The sequence below is a fragment of the Sarcophilus harrisii genome, chromosome 3 (assembly GCF_902635505.1).
Source record: "Sarcophilus harrisii chromosome 3, mSarHar1.11, whole genome shotgun sequence".
In the NCBI taxonomy this organism is placed as follows: Eukaryota; Metazoa; Chordata; class Mammalia; order Dasyuromorphia; family Dasyuridae; genus Sarcophilus; species Sarcophilus harrisii.
The window spans coordinates 508,938,951-508,959,619 of NC_045428.1; positions in this window are offsets into that span (position 1 = coordinate 508,938,951).

Genomic DNA, 20,669 nt, shown 5'->3' on the forward strand with positions numbered 1-20,669 from the left:
GATATAGGTGATACATGTGTAGTCACATATTGCCCTATTAGTCATATTTTTCTTCTCCATTTATTTAAAACATAAATAAAAAGAGGTGAGAAAAGCATTGCCATGTGTACAATAAAACATGAGAAAAGTCAAAATATAGAGTAACAAATGTCCATTTCAAGAAAGCCTATAAAACAAATATAACACGTGTTCAGTGCTGTTCATCTTTTCTTTGCTTCTTTATGCATTTTTTCTTGTTCCTCCCTAGGCAATTTTCATTTTATTCTTTTCCCCCTTCTTCTCTTTTCCCAAGAAGGCTACAAGTAAGTATGAATATATGTGTTTGTACACACACACACACACACACACACATTACACATATATGCACATAGACATTCATAGTCATCTATGTAAATGCATACTATTCTTATTTGTCCTTTGTTTCTCTGAAAATAATCTGCTTTCATAAATCCAAATCTTTCCACATTTTTCTAAATCCATCAACTCCTTATTTGTATGGAGATTTAGATCAAAAAGTGAATCTTAATACAATAATGCAAGAAATAATTAAAGAAAAGTATCCTGAATTGTTAGAGGAGGAGAAATTACAAAAAGAAATAATCTACCCATCACCACCTGAAAGAAATCCTATGAGAAAAACCTACAGTCTGGGGGTAGGAGGGGGGAATAGAGTAGGCATCATGGTTGAGTTGCAGAGTGTGGGGATAGGTTAAGTGGGTAATCAGTTAGTGAGTAGAAGTAAAGCAGGGGAGTTTGAAGGTATAAGAAACAGAAGATATGTATCCCAGAAATATTCCAACCTTATACTATCTACTTATCTTAATTAATCTAAAACAATATTTATTATTGGAGCTTTCCTTTTGTTTAATCTACTTTAGCTTTGTCTGAAATTATGATTCCTATGTCTTTTTTAACTTAATAAATTCTAAACCTGTATTTTATTTTATGTTTGTATATATCTTCTGTTTATATTTGTATTTTTAAGATTATTTTTTTTAATCACCCAACTGGAAAAGGAGATTCAGAACTTTAAGAAGAAAATTCTTTCAACTTTAGGGTTGGACAAGGGAAATCCTATGACTTTATAAGAGCTCAAGAAATAATGTGACAAAATATAAAGAATGAAGAAATAAAATAGAATATGAAACAACTTTTAAGAAAAACAACAGACCTGGAGAACAGATGAAGAAGAGAAAATATATAAGTATTTAGAATACCTAAAAGCTGTGACCATAAAAAGAACCATGACAAAATACTACAAGAAACAATCAAAGAAAATTGTACTGAAGTGATAGAACATAAGGAAAAAGTAGAAATAGGAAAAAAATCCACTAATCAGTACTTCAAAGAGTTCCTACAAGGAAAAACACATAGGGACATTATTTCTAAATTTTGAAATTTCCAGATCAAAAAAATTCATGAGAAACAGAAACATTGTTTTCAAATATGCTGGAGCTACCATTAAAATTGTACAAGATTTATAGCAACCAAAATAAAAGACTATATGTCCTATAATATTTTATATTGACAATGAAAAGAACTAGGTCTGAGGTCAAAAGTTTCATATTCAGAAAAAGCTAAGTATAAAATTGAATTGAACGGGGAGAAGGACATTCAGCCAACTTGCAGATTTTCAATATTTTGTCTCAATCAAATTTGAACTCAATAGAAAATTTAGCATATAAGGCTTTTTTCAACATCAAAGCCTAATTTCAAGGGTCTCAACAAGGAAAAACTGTTTATGTTTTAAAAGTGGAAATATAAACCATATGTCTAAAATGGACACCAGTAACTGGGTAATTCAAAAGAAACATTGAAACAGAGGTGAGTATGATTTGGTTCTAAAAAGTAAATTAACTTGGAAAAGGTAAAAATAATGATGATGCTATATGAATGATATGCAAAAGAAAAACTAAAACATATATTATATGGGAAAGAACTCAATTCTGAAAGTCTACTCATATTGAGAATGGGTTAAATATGAAATAATACATGCAATACATACAGATGTAGATATAGATAGGTAAGTAGATAGATGTCATGTTTTGTTCCCTTCTTTGGAGGGTGATATAACCTTCATGGTGCTATGTATATATACATGCATGTAAGTATATTTTATATATTTTTGCGCATATGTATAGTAGAAGGTAATAGGATATGGCAGTCGGATAGGATGTATAGATTAATGGGAAAGGAATGAAGAGGGAGGGAAGGAGTTGGGGGGGGGGAGATAAGGGAGAAATCCATGGTGGACATTGCAAGACAAGTCAAGTAGTAGAAAAATAGTAGAAGATTAAACAGGAATAAGAAATAAGAGATATATAGAAACCCTATAAATAAGATCAGAAGTAGAATTTATTAGGAAAAAAAGTAGAGCTAGTAATCATTGATATCAGACAATATCAAACAACAATTCGATCAAAAAAAATCTATATTATATGTAAACTATATTATTGTGGATACATGTTTATGAATGTGTAAATATATACATATATATGTATATGTGAGCAGGTAAGTATATGTATGTGTATAAATAGATATATATGTGGATGGGTGTTCATGCTTAACTGTCACCTACTTGGGGAGGAGAGGGTTGAAAGTAGAGAAAAGAATAAAGTGAAAAGTGCATAGCAAGGAACAAAAGAATAACCTGCAGGGAAGCAAAGAAAAGACTGACAGTCATGAACATAATGTCTTCTATTATTATATATTCTTTATTGAAATGGAAATTTATTGTTACAAACACTGAATATTCCCTGATGTTTTGCTGGGGACATTACAATGTTTTGTTTTATTTTTATTTTCTTTTTTCTGTCTTTTCTATTTTGCTTTTACTTATTTTGTGTTTTGTTATGGATAAAGAAATATTTTTTAAAAGTTACTGACTGACTTTTTTCCATATTTTTTTCTGAAATTGTTCTTATTTTTAAAAAATCCTGTCACTTCCATTTGATTTTTAAAGTTTTTTTTGAGTTCTTCTATAAATTATTTTTGGACAGATGATAATTTCATGTTACTCTTTGGGGGAGTATAGAGGGCCACAGATAGTGGGGTAACTCTGGGTGAGGTATAAGACCCTTCAGCTCAGAGGGAACCTGATGACAATGTCTTGTTTGGCTCTCCATCTTCCCTAAGGGCTTTCAGGTTTTCTGAGAAGTCAAGGGGCAGTTACAACCTGTGTTATCAGGTGGCAAAGAGTAATACCAGGTGGCAAACTACATAAAATAGAAAGCTGTTTGTGTAGTCCCACATGCCCAGTGTTTTGGTTGCATAAGGGTATGAGGGTATATAAGGGTGAAAGAACTGGGGATAAATGGACTCCATATTTTCACCATCCTCAGGAGTCTTGCCTCATCACTTCTCCACTAAGATGGTCTATTTAATCACCCCAGCATGGGGCTCTAGAAAGCATGGTACATTTTGTCAGCCCAACTGGGGGGCTCTAGAAAGCAGGAACAGGGGAGCAAAATCTTTTTTTGTTTCATTATTCTCCTCTGAGGAAGAACCTCAGTCTTCTCTATTTCCATAGTGACTTTCTGTGGTTGGATTCTTTCTCCTTCACTTGATCTTTTTTTAAATTGTTTAAATCTATAGCAGCTTGTTATTGTAATCATCTTTAGTACTCTCCGGTGACAGATGGCACCTCTAGTTTCAGGTCCTTCTCTTGCCTGCAACTGAAACGAAGAACTCCACCCTCCTGTAAGTGCCTGCAGTTAGCAGCTTCCCTGATCGACTGTTTCTGTACTCACCAGACATGTAATGGTTCCTTCTCATCCAGCACACCTAGGCCTGAAATCCCTCATCAGCAGGGGTTTCTTCTCTTAGACATCAAACTCCCTACACTAGTTGGGAGGTAAAAATTTCTGTGGCCAATACCTAAGCTGCTTCCCAATCCAGTTTGCCGCAGAGCTCATTGCTTGCTCATTTAAGCAATGGGTCAAAGCTACGTCCTGGGATATTTTTTCCTTAATCTCCAATTTTCCCAAGACAAAAACTGTTCTACCTCAATTTTGGTTTGCTTTTGCCACTCTGTGTTCACCAGGAGGCATGTTTTTTTTTCTTCTTTGTGAGGACAATCTGGAATGGTTGGATCTGTTCACAGTTCCACCAACAATGTATCAGTGCCCCAGTTTTCCCACATCCCCTCCAACATTTGTCATTATCTTTTCCTGTCATCTTAGCCAATCTGACAGGTGTGTAGTGGTATCTCAAAGTTACCTTAATTTGCATTTCTCTAATCAATAGTGATTTGGAGCACCTTTACATGTGGCTACAAATAGTTTCAATTTCTTCATCTGAAAATTGTTTACTCATATCCTTTGACCATTTATCAAATGGAAAATGGCTTGAACTACTAAAATTTGAGTCAATACTCTATATACTTTAGAAACGAGGCCTTTCAGAAACTAGGCATTGATCCATACTTAACGCCGTACACCAAGATAAGGTCAAAATGGGTTCATGACCTAGGCATAAATAATGAAATTATTAATAAATTAGAGGAACACAGGATAGTTTACCTCTCAGACCTGTGGAAGGGGAAGGTCTTTATGACCAAAGCAGAACTAGAGATCATTACTGATCACAAAATAGAAAATTTCGATTATACCAAACTGAAAAGTTTTTGTACAAACAAAACTAATGCAGACAAGATTAGAAGGGAAGCAATAAACTGGGAAAATATTTTTACAGTCAAAGGTTCTGATAAAGGCCTCATTTCCAAAATATATAGAGAATTAACTCTAATTTATAAAAAATCAAGCCATTCTCCAATTGAAAAATGGTCAAAGGATATGAACAGACAATTCTCAGATGAAGAAATTGAAACTATTTCTAGTCATATGAAAAGATGCTCCAAGTCATTATTAATCAGAGAAATGCAAATTAAGACAACTCTAAGATACCACTACACACCTGTCAGATTGGCTAAGATGACAGGAAAAAATAATGATGATTGTTGGAGGGGATGCGGGAAAACTGGGACATTGATGCATTGTTGGTGGAGTTGTGAACGAATCCAACCATTTTGGAGAGTAGTTTGGAACTATGCTCAAAAAGTTATCAAACTGTGCATACCCTTTGATCCAGCAGTGTTACTACTGGGATTATATCCCAAAGAGATTATAAAGAAGGGAAAGGGACCTGTATGTGCACGAATGTTTGTGGCAGCCCTTTTTGTAGTGGCTAGAAACTGGAAACTGAATGGATGTCCATCAGTTGGAGAATGGCTGAATAAATTGTGGTATATGAATATTATGGAATATTACTGTTCTGTAAGAAATGACCAACAGGATGATTTCAGAAAGGCCTGGAGAGACTTACACGAACTGATGCTGAGTGAAATGAGCAGGACCAGGAGATCATTATATACTTCAACAACAATACTATATGATGACCAGTTCTGATGGATCAGGCCATCCTCAGCAACGAGATCAACCAAATCATTTCTAATGGAGCAGTAATGAACTGAACTAGCTATGCCCAGAAAAAGAACTCTGGGAGATGACTAAAAACCATTACATTGAATTCCCAATCCCTATATTTATGCACACCTGCATTTTTTATTTCCTTCACAAGCTAATTGTACAATATTTCAGAGTCTGATTCTTTTTCTACAGCAAAATAACGTTTTGGTCAGGTATACTTATTGTGTATCTAATTTATATTTTAATATATTTAAGATCTACTGGTCATCCTGCCATCTAGGGGAGGGGGGTGGGGGGGTAAGAGGTGAAAAATTGGAACAAGAGGTTTGGCAATTGTTAATGCTGTAAAGTTACCCATGTATATATCCTGTAAATAAAAGGCTATTAAATAAAAATTAATTAATTAATTAATTAATTAAAAAGAAAAAAAGAAATTAATTAGGCTCGTTTTCTCACAAAAAAAAAAAAAAGAAACGAGGCCTTCATCAGATCCTTTGTATATGAAAATGCTTTCCCAATTTATTGCTTCCCTTCTAATCTTGTCTGCATTAGTTTTGTTTGTAAAAAAACTTTTAACTTAAATATACTCAAAATTATCTATTTTATGATCAATATTTATTATCACTAGTTCTTTTTGTTCACAAATTCCTTCCTCCTCCACAAATCTGAGAGGTAAACTATTCTGTGTACGTCTAATTTTTTTTTTTCATGTTATAATTCTTTATGTCTAGATCATGAACCCATTTTGATCTTATCTTGATATATGGTGTTGGGCAGGGAAGCTATGACTACTTTCTGCCAAACTAGTTTCCAATTTTCCTAGCAGTTTTTGTAAAATAATAAATTCTTATCCCAAAAGTTGGGGGTTTTAGATTTGTCAAATACTAGATTGTTATAATCATTGGCTATTTTGTTCTGTGAGTCTAACCTATTGCACTGATCAACTTCTCTATTTCTTAGGCAGCACCAAATGGTTTTGATGACTGCTGCTTCAAAATATAGTCTTAGATCTGCTACAGGTAGGCCACCTACATTTGCTTTTCTCTTCATTAATTCCTTTGAAATTCTTGACTCTTTGTTCTTCCGGATGAATTTTGTGGTTATTTTTTCTAGGTCAGTAAAATTGTTTATGGGGAGTTTGATTGGTATAGGACTAAAAAAAATAGATTAGTTTAGGATATTATTGTCATCCTTATTGTATTTGTTTGACCTATCCAAGAGCACTTGATATTTTTTTTCAATTGCTTAGATCTGACTTTATTTGTATGGAAAGTGTTTTGTAGTTTTGCTAATATAGTTCCTGATTTTCCCTTGGAAGACAAATTCCCAAATATTTTATGTTATCAACATTTATTTTAAATGGAATTTCTCTTTGTATCGCTTGCTGTTGGATTTTGTTAATGATGCATAAGAATGCTAATGATTTATGTGGATTTATTTTATTTCGTGCAATTTTGGTAAAGTTGTGGATTATTTCTAATGGCTTTTTAGTTGATTCTCTGGGGGTCTCTAAGCATAATCATCTGCAAAGAGTGCTAATTTAATTTCCTCTTTACCTACTCTAATCCCTTTGACCTCTATTTATTCTCTTGTTGCCAAAGCTAGCATTTCTAATACAATAATAGATAGCAATGGTGATACTGGGCAACTTTGTTCCACCGCTGATCTTATTTGGAATGGTTCTAGTTTATCCCCATTATATATGAACCTTGCTGATGGTTTTAATAGATGCTACTGACTGTTTTAAGGAAAAGTCAATTTATTCTTATACTTTCTAGTGTTTTTAATAGAAATGGGTATTGGATTTTATCAAAATTTTTTCTGCATCTATTGAGATAATCATATGGTTTTTGTTGATTTGGTTATTGATATAGTCAATCATGCTAATAATTTTCCTAATATCGAACCAGCCCTGCATTCTTGGTATAATTCCTACTTGGTAATGATATGTTATCATGGGATTGCTTATTTGTAATTGCTTTGCTATTTCATTTATGATTTTTGCATCAACAATCATTAGGGAGATTGGCCTGTAATTTTCTTTCTCTGTTTTGCACCTACTTGGTTTAGCTATCAGTATCATGTCTGTGTCATTAAAGGAATTTGGTCAGAGTCCTTCATTCCCTACTTTTTCAAATAGTTTATGTAGTATTGGTGTTAATTGTTCTTTAAATGTTTGGTAGAATTCACATGTAAATCCATCTGGTCCTAGGGACTTTTTCTTAGGGAGCTGATTAATAGCGTCTTCTATTTCTACTTTTAAAATGGGACTATTTAAGTAACTTATTTCCTCTTCTGTTAATCTGGGCAATATATATTTTGTAGTATTTTTTTCCATTTCACTTAGGTTGTCAAATTTATTGGCATAAAATTGGGAAAGTAACTCCTGTTAATTGCTCCAGTTTCCTTTTCATTGGTGGATAGTTCTCCATTTTCATTTTTGAGACTAATGATTTGATTTTCCTCTTTTCTTTTTCTAATCAAATTAACTAAAAGTTTATTTATTTTGTTGGTTTTTTCATAAAACCAACTCAATTTTATTTATTAATTCAATTTTTTAAATTTCAATTTTGTTGACCTCTCCTTTTTTTTAGAATTTCAAGTTTTGATATTTGATTGAGGGTTTTTATTTTTTTTTTTTTGGTATCTTTTTTAGTTGCAAGCCCAGTTTTTGTGTTCTCTTTTTCAATTTTATGCAATTAAACATCTAGAGATATGAAATTTCCCCTTATTACCACCTTGGCTGTATCCCTCAAATTTTGGTATGTTGTCTCATTGTCATTCTTTTCGATAAAATTGTTTATTTTGTCTATGATTTGCTGTTTCACCCATTTATTCTTTAGGATGAGATTATTTAGTTTCCATTTTCTTTTTGGTCTATTTTCTCCTGGCCATTTATTGAATGTAATTTTTATTGTATCATGATCTGAAAAAAATGCATTTACTATTTCTGTTTTTCTGCATTTGATTATAAGGTCTTTATGTCCTAACATATGATCAATCTTTGTATAGGTTCCATTTATTCCTATACTCTCTAGTGTTTTTAACAGGAATGGATGTTGGATTTTATCAAAACATTTATTAATGTCTTTTTCTGCATCTATTGAGATGATCATATGGTTTTTGTTAATTTGGTTATTGATATAATCAATTATGCTGACATTTTTGTAATATTGAACCAGCCCTTTATTTATTTATTTCATCTTCTGTTAAGCTGTGCATTTCACTTAGGTTGTCAAATTTAAGGGCATAAAGTTAGGCAAAGTAACTGCTGATTATAGCTCTAATTTCCTCTTCATTAGTGGAGAATTGTCTCTTTTAAGACTAATACAATGATTTTACTCTTTCCTTTTTCTAATCAATTTACCGAAGTTTCATCTATTTTTTTCTTTTTTTCATAAAACCAACTCAATTTTATTTATTAATTCAATAGATTTTTTTCACTTTCAATTTTATTAATTTCTCCTTTCATTTTTAGAATTTCAAATTTAGTATTTGATTGGGGTTTTTAATTTGTTTTTCCCCTAGTTTTTTAAGTTGCAAGTCCAATTCATTGATCTGTATGTGCCAAAATGTTTGTGGCAGCCTTTTTTGTAGTGACTAGAAACTGGAAATTGAATGGATGCCCATCAATTGGAGAATGGCTGAATAAGTTGTTGTATATGAAAGGTATGGAATATTATTTTTCTGTAGGAAATGACCACCAAGTTGATTTCAGAGAAGCTTGGAGAGACCTACATGAACTGATGCTAAGTAAAATGAGCAGAACCAGGAGATCATTATGCACTTTAACAACAATACTGTATGATGATCAATTCTCTGGATGTGGTTTTCTTCAACAATGAGATGTACCAAATCAGTTCCAATTGTTCAGTAATGAAGAAAACCAGCTACACCTAGTGAAAGAACTATGGAAAATGAGGGTGGACCACAACATAGCATTTCCATTGCTTCTGTTATTGCCTGCTTGAATTTTTGTTTTCCTTCTCAATTTATTTTTACCTTGTTTCTAAATCCAATTTTTCTTGTGCAGCTTGATAACTGTATAAATATGCACATTTTGTATTTGTATACATATATTGTATTTAACATATACTTTAATATATTTAACATGTATTGGTCTACCTGCCATCCAGGGGAGAGGGTGAGGGAAGGAGGGGAAAAGTTGGAACAGAAGGTTTTGCAAGGGTCAGTGCTGAAAAATTACCATGCATATATCTTGTAAATAAAAAGCTAAAATTAAAACAAATATAAAATAAATTTTTTATAGAATTCATGATTTTTGTATAGGTTCCATGATCCTTAAATTTTTTTAAAGAAACCTATTTTTTTATTTATTATAATAACTTTTTATTGACAGAACCCATGCCAGGGTAATTTTTTACAACATTATCCCTTGCACTCACTTCTGTTCTGATTTTTTCCCTCTCTCCCTCCATCCCCTCCCCTAGTGCAAGTCCTATATGTGTTGAATATGTCTCAATATATCCTAGTTACAATGTATGTGTGCAGAATCAAACAGTTCTCTTGTTGCACAGGAAGAATTGGATTCAGAAGGTAAAATAACCCGGGAAGAAAAACAAAAATACAAGCAGTTTACATGCATTTCCAGTGTTCTTTCTTTGGGTGTAGCTGCTTCTGTCCATCATTGATCAATTGAAACTGAGTTAGGTCTCTTTGTCAAAGAAATCCACTTCCATCAGAATATATCCTCATACAGTATCATTGTTGAAGTATATAATGATCTCCTGGTTCTGCTCATTTCACTTAGCATCAGTTCATGTAAGTCTCTCTAAGCCTCTCTGTATTCATCCTGCTGGTCATTTCTTACTGAACAATAATATTCCAAAACATTCATATAGCACAATTTACCCAACCATTCTCCAATTGAAGGGCATCCATTCATTTTTTCCAGTAAGAAACCTATTTTTAAAAATTATCTTGAAAGATTTCAAATGCAGCCAGACAATAAAATTTCTAAGGGCTATATTTAGAGAGTTTACTGGGATGATTTATTCATTTTGCTCATTCCCATTAACCATTCCATAGTACATTATAAAAAGAAAACATACATTTTTCCCTAGCAAGTTGGGGGATGTAGAAATTAAGTTAGATAATTACAGTTGTAGAATTACATCTTAGCAGATTCTGGAGGTTTTGAGATTAATCATTAAAGAATTTTAAGATCACAGGGGAAAAAACTCCCGAGACTTTGGGGAAATTCCAGGAACTCACCCCCTTCTGAAAAATTTTTGTAGGTGTTTACATACCACTCTATAGAATTTATTTTAAGGAAAAATAAAAATTAAATCTTTAGAAAAATTTTAAAGGTTTTAAAAGTAAGGACAGAATTAATACCTTCATTGTTCTAGATCAGTGAAGGAAAGTTAATCTGCAGATATTCCTGAATGAAAAGAGTGAAGAGAAAATAGATTAACTATCAATATTTTGTAAATTTTTCCTTGGTTGCCTTCTTTTTTTCCTCTAAATCCTTTTCTATACCATTAGAAAGTAAAAATATGGTCCCCTTAAAATAAAAGCAAAGGAAGATGCTGTAAAAGGGAAAGATCTACAAAAAGTGCTGAATTCTGCCTCACCTGGTTGAAAGAGGAGTCAGCAACTGCAGAGGAACTCCACTCACTCTCTTCCAACACACCTCAACCCAGCAGCTGAGGGATGGAGAGCATCAGGATCCACAGCCAGCATTCCATGAACACTACCATGAGGTATTACCACCAAAGGAAGATCCTGGCACCAGCCACTCTATCTCCTAGGAATCACTGGGCCTACCCCTACAGGCTAGTTATTCAGTGTCTCCAAGTTGGGCCTGACCCTTATCACTCCTCACCAAGTTGCTGCTGGGAGATTTCAGGTACCCTTGGAATGCTTAGAGTGGCAATGTAAGATCACAGAGCCAATTAACCTCTGTTCTTGGGAGGCCCACTCATTTATGTTTCAGTTCCAGAAACGAATTAGCTATTGATTTATGGCAAGTTATTTTATCTCTCTTTGTCACAGTTTCCTGATTTGTAGAGAGAAAAATAATAATGGTTGTTATTGTGAGATCAAAATGATATAATGATTATAAAATACTTGACACAGTGCCTGGTATATGTTAAGAGTAAATTTATTATTTCTCTAATTGAATGTATTTATTCCACATTTGATAACTTTAAAGTGGTTTTAAAATGCCAATTGGAATAAGATTAATAATTTGTTACATGAAATTATTTGGAAATGCAATTGAGGCTACTTGAAGTTAATTAATTTTGTTATTCTAAATTATATTGTATTTCTAAATTTATGGTGTAAAATTTGAGCAGAAATGTTAAGATAAAGCAGTGTCTATTCTAAATGTTTTCACATGAGTCACGTTTTTTAAAAAATGTGACCATTTGAAAATCTGACCATTATAAAAGTATATAAGGTGATTTGAAGATTTAGCTTCAATAGAGTTAAATATAAGTTATTTGCTATATGCCTAGAGCCCCAGAATATAGATCATATTATCTGATAAGTAAAGGACTAATGTAATATTGTTAAGCAAACATCAGGAAAAATATTCAATCTCAAAGCTATTATTTTGCTATTTTAGGTAAAAGATTGTATATTGTAAGTGGAGCCAAGATCACAGAGAAGACACATGCATCATTCTAAACTTCCCTTCTACCCTCACTATTAATTACCAAATTCAGCCTCAGAAATAGTGCTTGACTGGTGAAATCCACAAATATTGGGAAAACAACGGAATACCAGCCAAGGTATTCAGGGTAATCAAGAAGATCGCCAGAAAAAGGTTTGTCCTGATTGGCGGGAGCAGGCCATCACAGGCAGGGAGGCAGAACCAGAGGCTAGTACACTGAGCAGACCTGAGTGTGGGTGGTCTCCATGGGTGGAAAATTTGCAGGGAGGACTCTACCACAGGTTTACTTGCTCTGCTTTAGTTGCAAAGCAGTAGATCAGCAGAGAAGTTAAATCCAAAGGTAGAGTGTGCTTAAAAAAACTCCAGAATCTAATAGGATCTGGCTACACCTAAATAGCATCAGAAATGGCTCAGCACAGGCCACAGCACAGCTGTGCATCCCCATTCTGCAGCATGGGGCTTTTGCCTGGGGCAGTCACACTTCTGATCACCAAGGGGACTCTGCCCAGGGCAGTCACAAAACTACATGGCAGGAGGGTGCAGCCTGGAGCAGCCTATAATCGATACAGTGGGGGACTCAACCTGGGGCAATAGAACTTCCGGAGTTTGACTATGATCCCCAGGACAGAGACACTCCCGGTACCATGCGGGGTTATTTAGCAACTGCTAATACCCACAACTGGCTTTTTCCTGGAGTAGTGATACTTTCACTGCTCAGCCTCTAGCTCCAGAGTAGTCACTAATCCACACAGCAGGGATCTTCACAAAGCACTTAGGCAGCTTGGCCTGTGCCACCCGGGCTTGAGCCACTTCGAGTGCAGAGCTTTTCCCAGAGTACTTTTGCAGCTCAGCCACTCTTTGAAGCTCGTTGGCAGGATAGCTACTGTCCATATACCTATCCCTGCTCTGCAGAGGAAGCTGGTAACCTCCTTGCCCTGAAAGCAGACCATAAGGACTTTAAAAAAATGAGTAAAGAACCAAATGGATGATAGATAGCTTCTATACAGAAAGAGAGCAGGTTTTCAACGCTGAGGAGAATAATACCAGACAGTCTCTAGACAAAATCCCAAAGGGGGAAGTAATCTGGTCCACATCACAGAAGGCTCTCCTAAAAGAAACTATAAAAAATTTTAAAAGAGAGCTAGAAGAAAAATGGGGAAAGGAAAGAGAAGCTATGCAAGAATGTAACAACTTCCTGAAAATGTGAATTGGAAAAGGTAAAGAACTCCCAGGAAGTGCAGAGAAACGGAATTTGTGAATTGGAAAAGGTAAAGAACTCCAGGAAAGTAGGATTTGTGAATAGGACAAAGAAAATAACTCATAAAAAAAATTAGTGAAATGGAAAAAACTTCCAGAGAGCAAAACAACTCATTTAAAAACTCAATTGGACATATATGAAAAGAACTAAAAAAAAGCTAATGAAGAAAATAACTCATTAAAGATCAGAACTGGATAGAAATGAATGATTAATTGAGACATGAAGAATCAGTCAAGCAAAATCAAAGAAATGAAAAATTAGAAAAAAAATATGTTAAATATTTACTTGGAAAAACAGCAGAACTGGAAAATAGATCTAAGAGAGATAATCTGAGGATTATTGGACTTCCTAAAAATTATGAAGAAAAAAAGAGCCTAGATGCTATTTTACAAGAAATCATCAAAGAGAATTGACTAGATGTAATAGAATCAAAAGGTAAAACAAGCTTTGAAAGACTTCATCGAACACTTTCTGAAAATGACCCTAAAATAAAAACTCCAAGGAATATTGTGGTTAGATTTCAGAACTGTCAAACTAAGGAAAAAAAATATTATAAGCAGCCAGAAAAAAACCAATTCAAATAATGAGGAGCCACAATAAGTATCACTCAAGATCTAGCTGTTTCCACATTAAAAGATTGAAGGCCCTGGAATCTGATATTCCAGAAGGCACTTGGAATGCAACCAACAATAAACTACACAGCTAAACTCAGCAGTTTCTTCCACAGAAGAAGAAGGGCATTTAATGAAACAGATGAATTCCATTTGTTTCTAAGGAAAAAACCAGAGCTAAACAAAAATTTGATCTCTAAACATAGGACTTAAGAGAAGCAGAAAAAGGTAAAGAAAACTCTTGAGAACTGTATTTCTGTTATGGATATACATAAAGAATACATGTATAATTAGATTTTACTGATGTAACATAAAAAGGGAAATAGAAATGGTAAGAAGATAGTATCAGAAAATGGGAAAAGGGTGATAAAAAGAGGGAAACTACATCCCATAAAGAGGCAAAGGAAACCTATCATAATTGAAGGAATTTAGAGAGGGGGAGGAACATTGTGTGAATCTTACTCTCATCAAAGTTGGCTCAAAGAGAAGATAATTGACATATTTGGTTTACAGAGAAAATCCTCTGACCTCATTAAAAAGTGGGAGAGGAAAGGGGAAAAGGAAAAGAGTAATAAGGTAAAGGTACAAGAAAGAGGAAGGGATTCTAAAGAGGGAGAACTGTGTGAGGCAAGAGGAGCCCATAAGTTTAATATTGGGAAAGGGGGTAAGGGAGGCAAGAAAAAGAAAAGCATAATTTGGGGAAAATAGGATGGCAGGAAATACAGAATTAGTGATTTTAATCATAAATGTGAATGGGATGAACTCTCCCATAAAGCGGAGGCAGATAGTAGATTGGATCAAAAGTCAGAACATTACAATGTTATTTACAGGAAACACATTTAAAGCAGGGGAATATATAAACAGTAAAGGTAAAAGTCTGGACCAGAATCTATTATGCTTCAGGTGAAGTAACAAAAAAAAAGTAGGGGTAGCCATCCTTATCTCAGATCAAATAAAAGCAAAAATTCATCTAATTAAAAGAGATAGGGAAGGAAACTATATCTTGCTAAAGGGTAGCATAGATAATGAAGCAATATCAATACAAAACATATATGCACCAAGTGGTATAGCATCTAACTTCCTAAAGGAGAAGTTAAAAGAGTTGCAAGAAGAAATAGACAGCAAAACTATAATAGTGGGAGATATCAACTTTACATTCTCAGATCTAGAAAAATCAAACCACAAAGCAAATAAGAAAGAAATTAAAGAGGTAAATAGAATATAAGAAAAATTAGGTATGATAGATGTTTGGAGAAAATTGAATGGTGACAGAAAGGACTATACTTTCTTCTCAGCAGTTCATGGAACCTATACAAAAATTGATCCTATATTAGGACATAAAGACCTCAAAATTAAATGCAGGAAGGCAGAAATAGTAAATGCTTTCTTTTCATATCAGGATGCAATAAAAATTACATTCAACAAAAAGTTAGGGGTAAATAGACCAAAAAGTAATTGGAAACTAAATAATCTCATCTTAAAGAATGATTGGGTGAAACAGTAAATTATAGACACAGTTAATAATTTCACCCAAGATAATGACAACAATGAAACATCATATCAAAATTTGTGCGATGCAGCCAAAGTGGTAATAAGGGGAAATTTTATATCTTTAGAGGCTTACTTGAATAAAATAGAGAAAGAGAAGATCAATGAATTGGGCTTGAAACTTAAAAAGCTAGAAAAAGACCAAATCAAACCCCCCCAATCAAATACTAAACTTGAAATTCTAAAGTTAAAAGGAGAAATTAATAATATTGAAAGTAAAAAAAAAAACTTTTGAACTAATAAAACTAAGTGTTGTTTTTATGAAAAAAAGATAAAATAGATAAAGCTTTGGTAAATCTGATTAGAAAAAGGAAAGAGGAAAATCAAATTGTTAGTTTTAAAAAATGAAAAAGAGAGAACTTTCCACCAATGAAGAGGAAATTAGAGCAAGAATTAGGAGTTACTTTGCCCAACTTTATGACAATAAATTTGATAACCTAAGTGAAATGGATGACTACCTCCAAAAATATAGGCTTTCCATATTAACAGAGGAGGAAGTAAATTGCTTAAATAGTCCCATTTCAGAAAAAGAAATAGAGCAAGCTATTAATCAACTCCCTAAGAAAAAATCTCCAGGACCAGATGGATTTACATGTGAATTTTACTAAACATTTAAAGAACAATTAACTCCAATGCTATATAAAACTATTTGAAAAAAATAGGGAATGAGGGAGTCCTACCAAATTCCTTTTATGCCACAGACATGTTACTAATACCTAAAACAGGTAGGTTGAAAACAGAGAAAGAAAATTATAGACCAATCTCCCTAATGAATATTGATGCTAAAATCTTAAATAAAATATTAACAAAAAGACTACAGAAAATCATCCCCAGGATTATACACCATCATCAAGTATGATTTATACCAGGAATGCAGGGCTGGTTCAATATTAGGAAAACTATCAGTATAATTGGCCATATTAATAACCAAATTAACAAAAAACATATGATCATCTCAATAGACGCAGAAAAAAACATTTGATAAATCCAACATCCATTCCTATTAAAAACACTTGACAGTATAGGAATAAATGGACTTTTCCTTAAAATAATCAGTAGCATCTATTTAAAACCAAAAGTAAGCATCATAAGTAATGGAGATAAACTAGAACCATTCCCATTTGCCCACTATCACCATTACTATTCAATATTGTATTAGAAATTCTGACTTAGGCAATAAGTGTGGAGAAAGATTAAAGGAATTAGAGTAGGTAATGAGGAAACCAGATTATCACTCTTTGCTGGTGATATGATGGTATACTTAGAAAACCCCAGAGATTCTTCTAAAAAGCTATTAGAAATAATCCACACCTTTAGCAAAGTCACAGGATGCAAAATAAAGCCACATAAATCATCAGCTTTCTTATATATTACTAACAAAATCCAACAGTTACAGTTACAAAGAGAAATTCCATTTAAAGTAACTACCGATAGTATAAAACATTTAGGAAGCTATCTGTCAAGGGAAAATCGGGAACTATATGAGCAAAATACTTTCCACATAAATAAAGTCAGATCTAACCCAACTGGAAAAATATTAAATGTTCTTGGATAGAGCGAGCAAATATAATAAAGATGACAATACTACTTAAACTAATCTATTTATTTAGTACTATACCAATTAAATCCCAAAAAACTATTTTAATGACCTAGAAAAAATAAGAACAAAATTCATCTGAAAGAACAAAAGATCAAGAATTTCAAGGAACCTAATGAAAAAAGATCAAATGAAGGTTGCCTAGCTGTACCAGGTCTAAAATTATATTATAAAGCAATGGTTAACAAAACCATTTTGTATTGGCTAAGAAATAGACTAGTTGATCGGTCAAATAGGTTAGGTTCAAAGGACAAGATAGTCATTAACTTTAATAATCTAGTGTTTGATAAACCCAAAGCCCCCAGATTTTGGGACAAGGATTCACTGTTTGACAAAAACTGCTGCGAAAATTGAAAATTAGTATGGCAGAAACTAGGCATTGACCCATACTTAACACCATACAACAAGATAAGGTCAAACTAGGTTCATGACCTAGGCAGAAAGAATGAGATTATAAATAAATTAGAAGAACATGGCATAATTTACCTCTTGGACCTGTGGAAGAGAAAGGAATTTATGACCAAGGAGAACTAGAAATCATTATTGATCACAAAATTGAAAATTTTGATTATATCAAATTGAAAAGTGTTTGTACAAACAAAACTAATGCAGACAAGATTAGAAGGAAAGCAATAACCTGGGAAAACATTTTTACAGTCAAAGGTTCTAATAAAGGCCTCATTTCCAAAATATATAGAGAATTGACTCTTAATTTATAAGTAATCAAGCCATTCTCCAATTGATAAATGGGTCAAAGTATATGAACAGGCAATTCTCAGATAAAGAAATTGAAACTATTTCTAGCCATATGAAAAGATGCTCCAAGTCACTACTAATCAGAGAATTGCAAATTAAGACAACTCTGAGATACCACTACACACCTGTCATATTGGCTAGAATGACAGGGAAAGATAATATAGAATGTTGGAGGGGATGTGGGAAAACTGGCACACTGATACATTGTTAGTGGAATTGTGAATACATCTAGCCATTCTGGAGAGTGATTTGGAACTATGCTCAAAAAGTTATCAAAGTGTGAATACCCTTTGATCCAGCAGTGTTACTACTGAGCTTATATCCCAAAGAGATCTTAAAGAAGAGAAAGAGACCTGTATGTGCAAGAATGTTTGTGGCAGCCCTCTTTGTAGTGGCTAGAAACTGGAAACTAAGTGGATGTCCATCAATTGGAGAATGGCTGAATAAATTATGGTACATGAATATTATGGAATATTATTGTTCTGTAAGAAATGACCAGCAGGAGGATTTTGGAAAGGCCTGGAGAGACTTACATGAACTGATGAGTGAAACAAGCAGGACCAGAAGATCAATATATACTTCAACAATAATACTATATGGTGATCAATTCTGATGGACGTGGCTCTCTTCAACAATAAGATGAACCAAATCAGTTCCAATAGAGCAGTAATGAAGTGGACCAGCTACACTCAGCGAAAGTACTCTGGGAAATAAGTATGAAACATTACATAGAATTCCTAATCCCTCTATTTTTGTCTCTCTGCATTTTTTATTTCCTTCACAGGTTAATTGTACACTATTTCAAAATCCGATTCTTTTTGTATAGCAAAATAACTCTATGGACATGTATACATATATTGTATTTAACTTATACTTTAACATATTTAACATGTATTGGTCAACCTGCCATCTGGGGGAGGGGGTGGGAGGAAGGAAGGGAAAAATTGGAACAAAAGGTTTTGCAATTGTCAATGCTGAAAATTATCCACACATATATCTTGTAAATAAAAAGCTATAATTAAAAAAATAAAATAAAAAAGAGTCCCTGCTTCACTACAGCTACAAGCTCTGGTGTATTAACATTCCTCCTCACCCAGGATTGCAATCTGGATCTTAGTATGGGCAAAGTAACAGTGTCTGGCCCTCAGTGCCAGCAAAGTTACCTGCAATATTTTTCTGATAATTGCTCAATCTCTCTCCATTGTTGAAAACCTTGAAAGCAGCTACTTTCGAATTAATCAGTCTGACCTGTATGTACAAAAATGTTTGTAGCAGCACTCTTTGTAGTGGCCAAAAACTGGAAACTGAGTGGATGCTCATCAATTGGAGAATGGCTGAATAAATTGTGGTATATGAGTGTTATGGAATATTATTGTACTGTAACAAATGACTGAATAAATTGTGGTATCTGTAACAAATGACCAGCAGGAGGATTTGAGAAAGGCCTGGAGAGACTTACATGATCTGATGATGAGTGAAATGAGCAGGACCAGAAGATCATTATGTACTTCAACAACAATACTATGTAATGATCAATTCTGATGGACGTGGTTCTCTTCAACAATAAGATGAACCAAATCAGTTCTATTTATACAATAATGAATAGAGCAAGCTATATCCAGCGAAAAAACTCTGGGAAATGAGTGTGAACCACTACATAGCATTTCCAATCCCTCTGTTTTTGTCTGCTTGCATTTATGATTTCCTTCACAGATTAATTGTACATTATTTCAAAGTCTGATTCTTCTTGTGCAGCAAAATAACTTTATGTATATGTATACATATATTATATTTAACATATACTTTAACATATTTAGCATGTATTTGTCTCCCTGCCATCTGGGGGAAGGATTGGGGGGAAGAAGGGGAAAAATTGGAACAAGAGGTTTGGCAATTCTCAATGCTGAAAAAATTACCCATGCATATATCTTGTAAATAAAAAGTTATATTAAAAAGAATCCATATTGAATGTAAAAAAAATTAATGAGTCCCAAAGCCTGCTCCTGGTCTGCTAGGATCTGGTCTGCAGTGCCACAATCTGTACTGAGCCGGGCTTGACTCTCATAGTGCAGTAGACCTTTCCTGCTTTCCTGCAGTAGACCTTTACTTTGAAAATTCCCTTGGGCTGGAAATTTGTTTCATCCTAGCCTTTTATGAGTTCTGCCACTACATAATTTGTTTTAGTGCATTATTTAAATTGTTCAGAGAGGTTTGGGGACAGCTCAGGTAAGTCTCTGCTTTTTTGCCACCATCTTGGCTATACCTTATTTCTTTCATCAGATGGCAAATGTGACACTTACAATGTAAAAAAAAAAAAAAAAAAAAAAAAAAAAGGTGGGGGAGAGTCTCTTCATGTTCATTTTTAGCTACTTTTGAGAGTAAAACCCTAGATCTAGATTCCTTGAGAAAAAATAATATGAGAAAGCCAAAAAAGTACATCAGCTATTAAAATGATGATTGTAGACCTTAAGATCTATAAAGAATAGTCAGTTAATAAAAATTTATTAAACCAAAAAAGTTATATATTAGTTATTTGTTATCTAATGTTGAAAAATCACAATGTTAAAGCAGAAATTGGAGGTTAACACAGTTAGACTACCTATCTATACAGTGCTATATGGTTATAAATTCTTTTGCTGTATTATTTCACTTTACCTTTACAATTAGGTTAGATAGTACAAGTGCCTCATCTGCATGTGATATATTAAATTACAAAGAGATTAAGTGATTTCATTAGAGTGACATAGTTATTAAGTTGTAGAACCAGCAATTTAAATCAGATTTTGTAATTTCCCTAACCCAGTGCAGTATAGGTATTCAATAACTATTG